This window comes from Artemia franciscana, chromosome 14 (assembly GCF_032884065.1).
Source record: "Artemia franciscana chromosome 14, ASM3288406v1, whole genome shotgun sequence".
In the NCBI taxonomy this organism is placed as follows: domain Eukaryota; kingdom Metazoa; phylum Arthropoda; class Branchiopoda; order Anostraca; family Artemiidae; genus Artemia; species Artemia franciscana.
The window spans coordinates 25161484-25176126 of NC_088876.1; the positions used below are offsets into that span (position 1 = coordinate 25161484).

The following is a 14643-nucleotide window of genomic DNA, read 5'->3' on the forward strand; positions in this document are numbered from 1 at the left end:
CCTGTGTCCCGGTCGTCATTTGTGTCCCGGTGCTTTGTTGATGGTGACTGCTAATCGAACATTCCTTGTATCCCGGTCGTCATTTATATTCCCTATGTGCCGGTGTCCCGGTCGTCATTTGTGTCCCGATGTCCCGGTCTGTAATTTCGTCAGTCGAAAACATGACGTCAGTCGACACAGAAACATGACGTCACCTGACAGATCCACAGACAAACAACTTATTTTTATATATATAGATATATAAATGTATATATATTTTCTTTTTAGTTTTTTTGTAGTTTTTACCTTTTTTAGTTTTTTTCTTCTTTTGTATTAATGCTAAAGCCAAGGCTCAAACCTGGAGCCTCTCGGACCTAGAACCTGAAACATAACGCTTTACCAACTCAGCTACTTCGGCTTGAATACATTCGTTTTGAGCAGCTTCCTCGGGTGTTGCCATTGTAGGTTCTTCAGTCATTTTACAATTAGAAATTTCTCTTTCAACGGTCTTCTTACAATTAAAAATTTGTCTTTGAACGATATTCTTAAATACCTGTGTCCTGGTCGTCATTTATATTCCCTGTGTCCCGGTCGTCATTTGTGTCCCGGTATCCCAGTCTGTAATTTCTCTTTGAGTGTCCCGGTCGTTATTTATATTCCCTCTGTCCCGGTCGTCATTTGTGTCCCGGTCTGTAATTTCTCTTTGAGTGTTTTTTCTTTTTAGTATTTTTTAGTTTTTTACATTTTTTCTTTTTTCAGTTTTCTTTTTCTTCTTTATTTTTCAGCTTCACTATGAAATACATATCGCCGAACCTTTGTTTTTTTAACTAAAATCTGGTAGGCATTGATGACCTTATCCAAGTCAAAATCCCAAACCCAATCATGAAAAATTTCAGTTTTGATATGTTTTGACTCTCGCTGTCCAGGTGGATCTTCATCTAACTGCGCGGTTTTGCGTTCTTTAGCCTCAAGCCTGTTTCCTTGCTGTTCTTTTGATTCCTCGGCACGCTTTCTTTTCTGACTTTCTCTATCAGCAGCAAGTTTTTTGGCATAGACTCTTTGAGCATCTTCATCGGCTTTTGCCATGGTAAGTTCATCAGTCATTGTAAACTTAAACATTAATAGATTTCTACGTGAACATATGTCTTAAATATCTTGAATGACGTCACCGTCAAAGCAAAAATGACGACAACTAATTTCATGACGTCAGTCAACACAGAAACATGACGTCACCTGATCCACAGACAGACACACAGACAGACAACTTATTTTTATATATATATAGATATATATATATATATATATATATATATATATATATATATATATATATATATATATATATATATATATATATATATATATATATATATATATATATATATATATATTCACAGGTGGGACACAGGGACACAACTACAATGGCGCGTAACGACTTGCGCGCGTGGGGGGGTTTGTGGGGGTCGCGAAGCGCCCCCACCAACTAGGTGTTGGGGTGAGTTTTATATTCTAGGTGATGGAGTCAGAGTTTTAGTAAACTTTTGCTGCATAGAGTTAAAGTTAGAGTTGAAGCGGATACATTGAAAATTTTTGGAATCGGAATTGTAGTTGACGTCGGTTATAACTTAGAAATCTAGCTAAATGAAGTTTTAAAAAGAGCTGCTGAGTTTGAGTCATGGAGTCAGAGTGATACAGTCATAGATTGAGTTGGAGTCGATACATAGAAAATTTCTGGAGTCAGAAATTTATTTGTAGTCGGTTATAACTTAGAAAATCTAGTTAAATGAAGCTTTAAGAAGTGCTGTTAAGTCGGAGTCATGGATTCAAAGTTTTAGTAAATTTTTGCTGCATAGAGTTGAAGTTAGATTTGGAATCGACACATTGAAAATTTTTGAAGTCGGAATTGTAGCTAGAGTCGGTTATAACTGATAAATGAAGCCTCAAAAAGAGCTGTTGAGACGGAGTCATGGAGTCAGAGTTTTAGTAAACTTGTAGTTTTAAACTTATTTATAGTAAAACTTTAACTATCAAATCTAGTTAAACGAAGGTTTAAAAAGGGCTGTTGATTCGGAATCATGGAGTCAGAGTTTTAGTAAACTCTTGCTGCATAGAGTCAAAACTGGAGTTGGAGTCGATACGTTGAAATTTTCTGGAGTCAGAATTGTAGCTGGAGTCGGTTATAACTTGTGAAATCTAGCTAAATGAAGCTTTAAAAAGGGCTGTTAATTCGGAGTCATGGAGTCAGAGTTTTAGTAAACTTTTGCTGCCTAGAGATAAATTTAGAGTTGGAGTCGATACATTGAAAATTTCAGAAGTCAGAATTGTAGTTGGAGTCGGTTATAATTTATAAGCGACACCACAGCCCTAATGCTGTGGCGTTTCTTTAGACGAAAATCAGGTTAATTTAAAATTGGGAAATAAAACAGATTTAATTGGCACATAAAAGATTATAAATAAGTAACAAATGCTTCCATATATTAAATCTGAGCTTTATACCCTTAAATGTAAAAACGAAAACTATCAGCTATCAACCGTCAAAATGAAGCTGGGCTATTTGACCCTTTTTACGATCTTGTAGGATAGGCTAATACTTGTACCCCTGCTCTCATGATTGTGTGTTTCACTAAACGTTTATTAGTCAGTTCTGCCCCATATCAGCTCTGATTGTCTTTCTTTTTCGTTGATAGAAATTTGTTTATAAATTAGTCAGAAATACTTCTTGAATCTGAATATATTATGTCGTCCTGGCTGAGTGGTTGGCGCGCTGGCGTGGGAATTCTGTGTCCAAGGGGCACGGGTTCAATCCCAGTTGTGACCAGGTAGTTAGTTTGGGACGGGAGTTAGTGGCGTGACTCTGTAAGCTCAGTCAGAGTCGACCCAGCTCTAAAGGGGTACCTGGAGAAATCTAGGGAAGATAAGCAGGAAGGGTGTGTGGAAGCACAGGATGGTTGGTCCCCAACCCCCCATTGCACTTCCTGGCTGAAGGGCCATGAAACGGAGATCAGCACCGCCGGTTTGGACCTTAAGGGTCTAGTGCCGTCTTACTTACCTTTTTTTTTTAATCTCAATATGCAACTGAATATCAAATAAAGGAACTAATCTTCACACTATCAGACTGGCGAATTATAGAATTTCTGTATCAGAATACAGAAATTCTCTTTTCTCTTTTATCATTTAGCGACCTTTTGACACTGTATATAGGAAATATGTCTCAGAAGCTAGTTCTGAGCTATATTCATCTTGTCTCCCTTATTGATTCTATTCTGCTTTCCCATTTTTCACTCTCCGTTTTGTGAATTTTTTCGTAAATAGAGTTCCTCTTTATCACTTCTTTAAGTCACAAATCCTGCTAAAAAATAGGATTTTTTGTTGATGTCAGGTCAGCTATAGGACGATTCAACGGGACGAAGATCCTCGGGGGAGCTTTTGGAATACCTTCCCAAGGAAAATTTTATTGTTTCTAACACGTATTCTATCTGATAACACTCTCCCTTTCTTTATTATCCTCCCAGGAAAATGTCTGTATGTATACGGGGAAATGTGACCGATCAAGTATATAACAATAAATTCAGAAACGCTTCTTTTGCAATTAAATAAAACAAAGTTTAAAAAAATGCGAAATTCCACATCTTTGTAGATAGGAGCTTGAAACTTCTACAACAGGGTTCTCTGATATGCTGAATCTGATGGTGTGATTTTCGTTTAGATTGTATTTTCTTTTGGGGGTGTTTCCCCCTATTTTCCGCACATTTTCTCAGGCTCGTAACTTTTGATGGGTAAGACTAAACTTGATGAAACTTATATATTTTAAATCAGCATTAAAATTTGATTCTTTTGATGTAATTATTGGTATCAAAATTCCGTTTTTTAGAGTTTCGGTTACTATTGAGCCTTGTCGCTCCTTACTATAGCTCGTTACCCTAAACTATTTGATTAGAAGAAGAAGAAGATTTTGCCACCTTCATTAGGAATTCAACTTAAATTTAGGCAATATTAAAGGAGAAATTTACAAATCAAGACTTTGGATGAACCCAGTTATTGAACTCTCTCAGACAAATCTAGTGAATGAACTGGAAGTAATTTTTTTGTTCTGCTAGTTCTAATTTTAATGCTTCAGTATTTCTGCTGATGACGATCGCTTTATATGTGGTCAAAATATCCAGACTTTGGTACCTGTTTCTACTGTGTAATTAAATAAAAAAAAACAAGTTTTTTTAACTGAAAGTAAGGAGCGACATTAAAACTTAAAACGAACAGAAATTACTTCGTATATGAAAGAGGCTGCTTCCTCATCAACGCCCCGCTCTTTACGCTAAAGTTTGACTCTGTCTATCAATTCTTCTTTTTAAAACAGTAAAAAACTTTAGCGTAAAGAGCGGGGCGTTGATGAGGAAGCAGCCTCTTTCATATACGAAGTAATTTCTGTTCGTTTTAAGTTTTAATGTCGCTCCTTACTTTCAGTTAAAAAAACTTGTTTTTTTTATTTAATTTCTGAACGTTTTTGAATCAATGCATGTTTTGATTTTGGCTCTCCGCAGAGGAATAATTAAAACGAAATTTGCATTTTTTTTTTATTTTTTTTTTGGCTAAATGGCTTTCTCATAATTTTGATCGAATGATTTTGAGGAAAAAAGAGCGGGGGAGGAAGCCTAGTTGCCCTCCGATTTTTTTTGGTTAATTAAAAAGGCAACTAGAACTTTTAATTTTTTACGAATATTTTTATTAGTAAGAGATTTACGTAACTTATAAATTAGCTTACGTAAAGAAATTTTGTATTCTCATATTTTTATTACATATATGAGGGGGTTCGCCCCCTTTTCAGATCCTCGCTCTTTACGCTAAAGCTTAAATTTTGTCCCAATTCATTAAGAATGACTCCAGAATCACAAAAGCCGTAGAATAAATAGTTGAAATTACTAAAAATACTTTAACGTAAAGAGCGAGGTATTAGGAGGAGGTGAGCCCCTCAAATGGGTAATAATTTCTGTTTGTTTTAAGTTTCAATGCTGTTCCTTACTTCCAGCTGAAAGTACTTTTTTATATTTATTTTTTCATTGTGTTTTTAAATAATGCTAGTAAATCCTGCGCTCCCTTCATGGAGATTTTCATCCCCCATGACAAATTATCGATGGAAAGTTCCCCCAGCATATCCCCCTCTTCTCAACCCCTCCCCCAACCAAAAAAATCCTCCTGAAAACGCCTGTACACTTCCCAATAACCATTACTATATGTAAGCATTGGTCAAAGTTTGTAACTTGTTGCCCCTCCCATGGGGACTGTGGGGGAGTAAGTCGTCCCTAAAGACATAGTTATGAGGTTTTTCGACTACGCTGAATAAAATGGCTATCTCAGAATTTTGATCCGTTGACTTTGGTAAAATAATTAGCGTGGGAGGGGGCCTAGGTGCCCTCCAATTTTTTTGGTCACTTAAAAAGGGCACTAGAACTTTTCATTTCCGTTAGAATGAGCCCTCTTGCAACATTCTAGGACAACTGGGTCGATACGATCACCCCTGGGAAAAAGAAAAAAAAAAAAACAAATAAAAAAACAAATAAACACGCATCCGTGATCTGCCTTCTGGCAAAAAATACAAAATTCCACATTTTTGTAGATAGGAGCTTGAAGCTTCTACAGTAGGGTTCTCTGATACGCTGAATCTGATGGTGTGATTTTCGTTAAGATTCTATGACTTCTAGGGGGCGTTTCCCCCTATTTTCTAAAATAACGCAAATTTTCTCAGGCTCGTAACTTTTGATCGGTAAGACTACACTTGATGAAACTTATATATTTAAAATCAGCATTAAAATGCGATTCTTTTGATGTAGGTATTGGTATCAAAATTCCATTTCTTAGAGTTTCTGTTACTATTGAGCCGGGTCGCTCCTTACTACAGTTCGCTACCACGAACTGTTTGATAAATGGACTTATCCCTATTTGAACGTTTATTTGTTCCTATGTACGCTTAGTGCATACATTTAATTAATGGACTTATCCCCATTAGGACATTTATTTGTTCCTATGTACACTTAGTGCATACAAGGGATCATTTTGGGGTTTGAATACTCTCATTTGAAGAACTAAAATTATTTGTATTTTCGTGTTGTTTCGGAAAATAATAAAGTATCTTTTATTGGTTTGTGTTGCAGCTGTGATCTTGTCTCCATTTTCTTCTTTCCTATAAAAAGTTACATCTAAAATTTGAAATCAGTTGATCAAACAGTTCGTGGTAACGAACTTTAAATAAGGAGCAACCCGGCCCAAAAGTAACCGAAACTCTAAAAAACGGACTTTTGATACCAAAAGATACATCAAAAGAATCGGATTTTTATGTTGATGCTAAATATATTGATTATGATATGATGCTGAAACGTTTCATCAAGTTTACCCATTTCTTACCCATGAGAACCTACGAGCCTGAGAAAATTTCCCTTATTCTCGAAAAAAAAGGGGGAAACACTACCTAAAAGTCGTAGAATCTTCATGAAAATTAGATCATCAGATTCAGCGTATCAGAGAACCCTACTATAGAGGTTTCAAGCTCCTATCTGCACAAATTTGGAATTTATTATTATTTTTTTTTTACCAGAAGAAAGATCACGGTTGTGTGTTTATTTTTTATTTACTTTTTTACCCCGGAGGTGATCGTATCGACCCAGTGGTCCTAGAATTTTGTGAGAGGGATCATTCGAACGGAAATAAAAAGGTCTAGTACCCTTTTTATGTGAAAAATTGGAGGGTAACTAGGCCCCCTCCCACGCTTATTTTTTCCCAAAGTCACCGGATCAAAATTTTGAGATAGTCATTTTGTTCAGTATAGTCGGAATATCTAATAACTATGTCTTTGAGGACGAATTAATCCCCCATAGTCCCCGGGGGAAGGGCTTCAAGTTATGAACTTTGACCATTGTTTACATATAGTATTTGTTCTTGGTAAGTATTAAGACGTTTTCATGGGAGGATTTTCTGGTGGGGAGTGGGCGGGGGATTGGGCTACGTGAAATTATCTGTCCTTGGAGGATTTTTCCATATTTGAAGATAATTTGTATGACAGTGACGCTGGATATCCCAGTAGTATTTAGAAAACGATCAGAAATTAAATTTAAAAAAAACGAGTTTTTCAACTGAAAGTAAGGAGCAACTTTAAAACTTAAAACGAACAGAAATTATTGCGCGTGTGAGAGGGTTCGTCCCCTCGTCAATACATCGGTCTTTACGCTAAAGTGTTTTTAGTAATTTCAAAAGAGCTATTTATTCTAATTAAACGGCATTTGTGATTCAGGGGTCATTCTTAAAGATTTGGATTAAAATTCGAACTTAAGCGTAAAGAGCGAGGCATTGACGAGGGGTGAATTCCCTCATATTACGTATATGAGGAAGTTCGCCCCCTCGTCAATACCTCGCTCTTCACGCTAAAGTTTGAGTTTTGTAAAATAATGGCCGATATAAGCAATAATTGGTTTGTGTTATTTTCCGGTCAATCTTAGCATTTAATTTTATCTTAAGCAGCTTTATATCTATGATTTTTATGTGATAATTAACCAAAGATATTGTATTTGTTCGACTTGTGATTGTTATTAAATAATAAAAAAAAACAAGTTTTTTGCAACTGAAAGTAAAGAATAACATTAAAACCTAAAACGAACATAAATTATTATGTATATCCTTTAAAGATCTTTTCTTTCATTCATTTCAGTCATTTGAGAATGGCCCAACTTGTGACTCTCATTTTCATAAAAATAGTTTCGACCTCTTTGGCCGTTTTGTTACTATGCCTTACAAAATCAGTTCAAAAAATATCGCTAATTTAAGTTACTTGGAAGAATCTTTCCGTAGAGAAATTTCTCGTGGAGAATGGAATTTTCCATGGAGGGGGAGCGGTATTTCCCAACATTATTTAAAAACAATCAGCAATTAAATAAAAAAAACAGGTTCTTTTCAACTGAAAATAATAAGCAACATTAAAACTTAAAACGAACAGAAAATATTACGTATATGAGATGGGTTGCCTCTCCTCAGTAGCTCGCTCTTACGCTAAAGTTTATTTTTTAACTTTTAAAAGAGGCTATTATTTTAACTAAATAGCCTTTGTGATTCTGGAGTCACTCTTAAACAACCGAAACACAAATTAAATTTAGGTTATTATAAGGTTATTATTAGTTTAAAAACAGTAAAATTAATGTGCAAATTTCGTTTTAATTATTCATGCATACTGAGCCAAATTCAAAACCTACGTTAGTTCAGAAACGTTCCGAGATTAAATAAAAAAAACATGTTTTTTTTAACTGAAAGTAAGGAACGACATTAAGACTTAAAATGAACAGAAATTGTTCGTTTATACAAAAGGGGATGCCACCACCTCAACGCCCCGCTCTTTACACTGAAGTTTTTTTTATAAAGTAGACTCTTTCTATTTTGTCTTTTGTTTTATTATTATTATTGTTTGAAGTTCGACTCTTTCTCACAACTCTACTTCACAAAACAGTTAAAAACTTTAGCGTAAAGAGTAGGGTGTTGAGAGGGAATATCCCCTTTCGTATACGGAATAGTTTCTATTTGTTTAAAGTCTTAGTGTCGCTCCTTACTTTCAGTAAAAAAAACTAGTGGTGGATTTTTAGTGTAAAAAATCAGAATTTTCATCGTTTTAAGCTTAATTTCTGCTTTTTCTTTTAAAGTGCAGGGACGTTAGGCATTTCGTGCAAGTATTATCTCTACTCCCCTTTCCCAGTATAAGTACTCTTAAGCCTTATGTAGTAAATCACCCAACTTTTACCACATTTTGCACGATAATTGGGTATTAATAAAAATACCCAGTTACTGGGTATGAATGAACAAACGGGGCTAAATAATAATCAGTGATTACTTCTTTTTTATCCACAAATGAGATGTATCAAAAACTAAAGGGATTATTCTGACCATGTTTCTCGGTTTAGGTATATCTCCTTCCCACTTGAAAAAGCGGTTTTGTAGACACTTGCCCGGGAAAATAGCCCTCGAGTGATGTTATGATTAGTTGTTCCGGAAGGGACCAAATTCCCTCTAGATACTTGAGGGATTTGGATAGAAATAAAGACGGTAGGCTTAAGCTATCCCCTCAGCTAGGCTTCATAGGAAAATGTGTTTTGTAAGCTAGACGTCATAAAGATCATGTGGATACATGATCATATTTTTTACTGATGAAAATTTTATCGTTGCATCACTGTTTATTTGTTGAATACTAAGTAGATGGCATAGATTGCCATCTCATTGAAGTTACTTTAGTCTGGAATTTACTAAGTTGTTATTCTTTACGAAATTAAGTAAAAAAAAGTTTTTTTTCAACTGGAAGTAACGAACAACATTAAAACTTATAACGAACGGAAGTTATTACGTATATGCGGGGGTTCTCCCTCTCGTCAATACCTCGCTCTTTACGCTAAAGTTCAAATTTTATTCCAATTCTCTAAGAATGGCCCCTGAAGCACAAAGTTCGTTTAATTAGAATAAATAGTTTTTTGAAAGTACTAAAAAAAACTTTAGCGTAAAGAGTGAAGTATTGACGAGAGGGAGAATTCCTTCATATGCGCAATAATTTATGTTTGTCTTAAGTTTTGATGCTGCTCCTTACTTTCAGTTGAAAAAAAAAACTTTTTTTTTATTTAATTTCTGAACGTTTTTGAATCAATGCATGTTTTGATTTTGGTTCTCCGCAGAGGAATAATTAACACGAAATTTGCAAGTTTATTTTTTTTTTATTTTTTTTTTGGCTAAATGGCTTTCTCATAGTTTTGATCGAATGATTTTGAGAAAAAAAGGAACGGTGGAGGAAGCCTAGTTGCCCTGCGATTTTTTGGTTACTTAAAAAGGCAACTAGAACTTCTAATTTTTTACGAATGTTTTTATTAGTAAAAGATAAACGTAACTTATAAATTAGCTTACGTAACGAACTTTTGTAATCTCATGTTTTTATTACATATATAAGAGAGTTTGCCCCCTCGTCAGTACCTCGCTCTTTACACTAAAGATTAAATTTTGTCCCAATTCATTAAGAATGAATTGGGACGAAAAAATACTTTAGCGTAAAGAGCGAGGTATTAGGAGGAGGTGAGCCCCTCATATGCGTAATAATTTCTGTTCGTTTTAAGTTTTAATGCTGCTCCTTACTTCCAGTTGAAAAACTTTTCATATTTATGTTTTATTGTTTTTTTTTATAATGCTAGAAAATCCTGCGCTCCCTTCATTGAAATTTTCTTCCCCCATGACCAATTCCTCGATGGAAAGTTCCCACAGCATATCCCCCTCTTTTCAACCCCTCCCCCCAGCCAAAAAATCCCCCTGAAAACGTCTGTACACTTCCTAATAAGCATTACTATATGTAAGCACTGGTCAAAGTTTGTAACTTGTAGCCCCTCCCACGGGGACTGGGGGGAGTAAGTCGTCCCCAAAGACATAGTTATAAGGTTTTTCGACTATGCTGAATAAAATGGCTATCTCAGAATTTTGATCCGTTGACTTTGGGAAAATAATTAGCGTGGGAGGGGGTCTAGGTGCCCTCCATTTTTTTGGTCACTTAAAAAGGGCACTAGAACTTTTCATTTCCGTTAGAATGAGCCCTCTCGCAAGATTCTAGGACCACTGGGTTGATACGATCACCCCTGGAAAAAAACAAACAAAAACAAACAAACAAATAAACACGCATCCGTGATCTGCCTTCTGGCAAAAAATACAAAATTCCACATTTTTGTAGATAGGAGCTTGAAACTTCTACAGTATAGTTCTCTGATACGCTGAATCTGATGTTGTGATTTTCGTTAAGATTCTATGACTTTTAGGGGATGTTTCCCCCTATTTTCTAAAATAAGGCAAATTTTCTCAGGCTACTTTCGATGGGTAAGACTAAACTTGATGAAGCTTATATATTTAGAATCAGAATTAAAATGCGATTCTTTTGATGTAACTATTGGTATCAAAATTCCATTTTTTAGAATTTTGATTACTATTGAGCCGGGTCGCTCCTTACTACAGTTTGTTACCACGAACTGTTTGACAATGGACAAAGTCATAACTTTTTGCACTTCCCTCTGGGACTGTGGGGGATTAAGCCATCCTCAAAGACATAGTTATTAGATTTTTTTACTATGCTTAACAAAATGACTATCTCAAAATTTTGATCGGATGACTTTGGGAGGAAAATGAGTTCGGAAGGGGGCCTAGTTGCCCTCCAATTTTTTGGTCACTTAAAAAGGGCACTAGAACTTTTAATTTCCATTTGAATGAGCCCTTACGCGATAATTTAGGAGCATTGGGTCGAATACCATCACCCCTGGAAAAAATAAAATAAACACGCATCCATGATATTTCTTCTGGCAAAAAAAAAAAAAATCCACATTTTTACAGGTATGAGCTTGAAACCTCTACAGTAGGATTCTCTGATACGCTGAATCTGGTGGTGTGATTTTCATTAAGATTTTATGACTTTTAGGGTATGTTTCTCCCTTTTTTCGAGAATAAGGCAAATTTTCTCAGGCTTGTAACTTTTGATGGGTAAGACTAAACTCGATGCAGCTTATATATTTGAAATCAGAATAAAAATTTGATTCTTTTTATGTACCTATCGGTATCTAACATATCGTTTTTTAAGAGTTTCGGCTACTATTGAGCCTGGTCACTCCTTACTTGCTTACCACGAACTGTTCCATAAAAACAATTGGATAATGACTTCCCTAGACCATACTGTTGAAAAAAAAATTTACTTTTTTTAATTTTCTGATATCTAGCTGTTGATATTAGTTGGAACGCTCTAGTGAAATAGCATATTTTGGAGGGGAATCATTCGATTGGAATTTGAAAGTTCTAGTGCCCTTTTTAAGGGTCGATTGTTACCTCTAAATGCATTTTCTAAAAATAATCAATTTTTTTGTGGAAGGGATGGGGATAGAGGGTCCAGAACTGGGCCAAAAACTTTTTTGTTACTGGTTAAGTTCATACCTACAACCGTAAGGTTTTGGGGTGAGAGGAGCCTTAAGTCAAAAAAAAAATCTTGGAGCTCTTCCTAAAAATCTTGGTCTCAGAATAATGGCCGATTTTTTTTTTTTTTTTTTTTTCAATTGCATTGAAACTTTGTGTCTTCAGTTGAAGGAGATCACAATTCAGAAAGAATAATTTAATAAATGTGTTCCCCCCCTAAAACTGGCCAGAAAAGGGCTAAAACCTTCTTTCCCTGGCCACCATTCAGAGAAGGGTGGTCAAAAAGACTTGGAATGGGTCATTTAAGATGACCATATTGTTCAAAATAATCAATAGGTCTGATAAATACGCCTCCGGGGAGGGTATGGCCCTACAACCCCTGGGATAAGGCTGTATATAATGCAAATCTCTAATTGTTTGCACATAATTTGTATAATGGTAAAAAAAAGGGGGTTGATTGATATTTGTTGTGTAACTGGATCGTAGCTATTAGCAAATGTTTTTTCCGTGTAGGTCAAAAAAACTATTTTTCCTTGATTAGTTTGAAACTTACTGTCATAAGCCCATAAAGCCCTTAATGTACAAAGAAAATATTCAGAGGTGCGCCTCCTTACCATTGATGGGGCCAAAATAGAGCCCGTTTTTTCTCCGATTGGCTCGAAACTTACATATTTAAGTCTTCGAGCTAAAGGTACCCCAATGTGGAAGGAAAATGTAATAAAAATTGATTCCTCTCAACCGGGCCCAACAACAGGGGCGTAACTTGATATGGGGCAAGGGAGATGCAACTGCCCCTCCCAGAACTTTAGTTTCTTTAAAATTTTTGTCAAAACTAAGATAAGCCTGCATAATTCAAGGAACTCCAGAAAAGGGCCAGTTTTCTTTTGTATATCTTTACCTTTATGCTACTATATGGCTCATTTTTCAGTTTTTAATGCCATTTTAATTTGATATGGAAAATATTTTGCTCCGACCTTGCCCCCCCCCCCCCCTAGGATTTTGACGAAATTACGCCACTGCCGAACAAAGGGCCAGAAAAAGGCAAAAAATTCTCATGCCACTTAATATCAAGAAATTTTTTGTAGAAAATTGGTAGGGAGCTCATTTGATTAAAAAATGAAGGTTGTAGTACCCTTCCATAAATTTTTGCGTTGGAGAGCGGGTAAACAATTTGTGTCTTCTAACCTAGCCTGCCAATAACTAAATCAGCAATAACATCCAACAAATCATTTTTTGCTCTGCTAACTCTTATGGGACTTAAACTAAACGCACAGATAAATAGTTCATAATCTTAAAATCCCTTCAAATAGCTTATAATCTTTACAATAACTTATAACCCCTGCACAGTTAAATAGCGAAGTACATCAAAAGACTCTGGATTTTTAGGGGTTGTTTAAATGGTTTATCTACTGGTGTTAGGCATATCCCTCCCAGAACCCCCCTTCCCCACTTCTATATTAAAGATAAACAAAAATTAGATTGAAAAGGCATTGTTTTTAAATGAAAGTAAAGAGCGGCATTGAAACTCAAAACATCAAAAAATTATTCTGTGTATAAGGGAAGCTCCTCCGGCCTTAATCCCTATCCTTTACGGCGAAGTTTGACCTTTTGCCCCAATGTTTCAAGAATGAATGTCGTAACAGAAGAGAAATCTTATAGAAATTGTTTTTGTTTATGGTGCTGTGAGAATGAAAAAGCTTATTTTTTCATGTTTTCTTTTCGTAATGAAATCTTCAAACGTTTTGAAAGGTGACCGATAAATAGAAACTTACAGTCATCGACTGGCTGCATATTTTTGCTCCGTAATGCTTGTCAATAAGTGCTAATCAAATTTAGGAGTCAAGAGTGGGTGGTAAAGGAGAAGGCAGTGCTTCTTTTTGATAAAAACTTTAAAATAATTCAGAATTTCACTTATTAAAAAATGGGCAAAACGTGCTTTTCAAAAAGAGCAAAAACTGCTCGTTTTTGCAGTTCTTTTCTTTTTTTATTTCAAATTGCCAATATTCACATAAGCAATTGGCTCAAGACAAGTTCTGAATAACTGGGTAGCCTACAGTTCTCGGGGATTTCGTATGGAGAGGGGGTATGCATATTTGAGAGGGAGAAATCACGCGACTGGCTGCTTTTTACTAGAACTTCTTATGATCGTTTTTACTATCAGTTTTTATCGCAATTTAACCCTGTTTTATAAATGCAAATTCTCTCAAGTATTCCGCTCATGGGATTCATAGGAAATAGATTCAGTAAAATCTAGTCTAAAAGTTTAGACGATCTAATAAATGAAAGGAAATCCTTTTAAAATATAAGGACTTTAAAAATAAAATAAAAATCTGACCTGTCAGAACTGGATTTTCTTTAAGGTAATTTGAAAAATGTCCAACTTTTAAATAACATTTCAAAATTATGATCGCTATTTGATGTTGGATTATTTTTCCACCCTATTTAGCAAAATAATCCTTAGAAATTTACTCTCTCAGGATTTGCGGGTTACAATCGTGTTGCGGAGCAACAATACTGCTTCTGTAGTTGTTTATTTTGTTTTATCAATTGGTGACTAACGGTCTATGGAGGTAAATAAATGCGAATACGAAACTTTTTACGGCGTGGGGATCGTGAAACTAAGAAGAAAAGTTCCTCTGGATTTGGCTAAATTTCTAGTAAATGAAATAGGTATAATTTTTTTTTTTTATAAAATACTTGTTTTTTATAAAACTTTGTAAA

General features: G+C 35.3%; 1 protein-coding gene across 1 annotated transcript in view; it reads left to right on the forward strand.

Moving 5' to 3' along the window:
• Positions 1-14643, forward strand: part of LOC136035493 (rab GTPase-activating protein 1-like) — a 285782-nt gene that overhangs the window by 221949 nt on the left and 49190 nt on the right. The window lies entirely within an intron of this gene.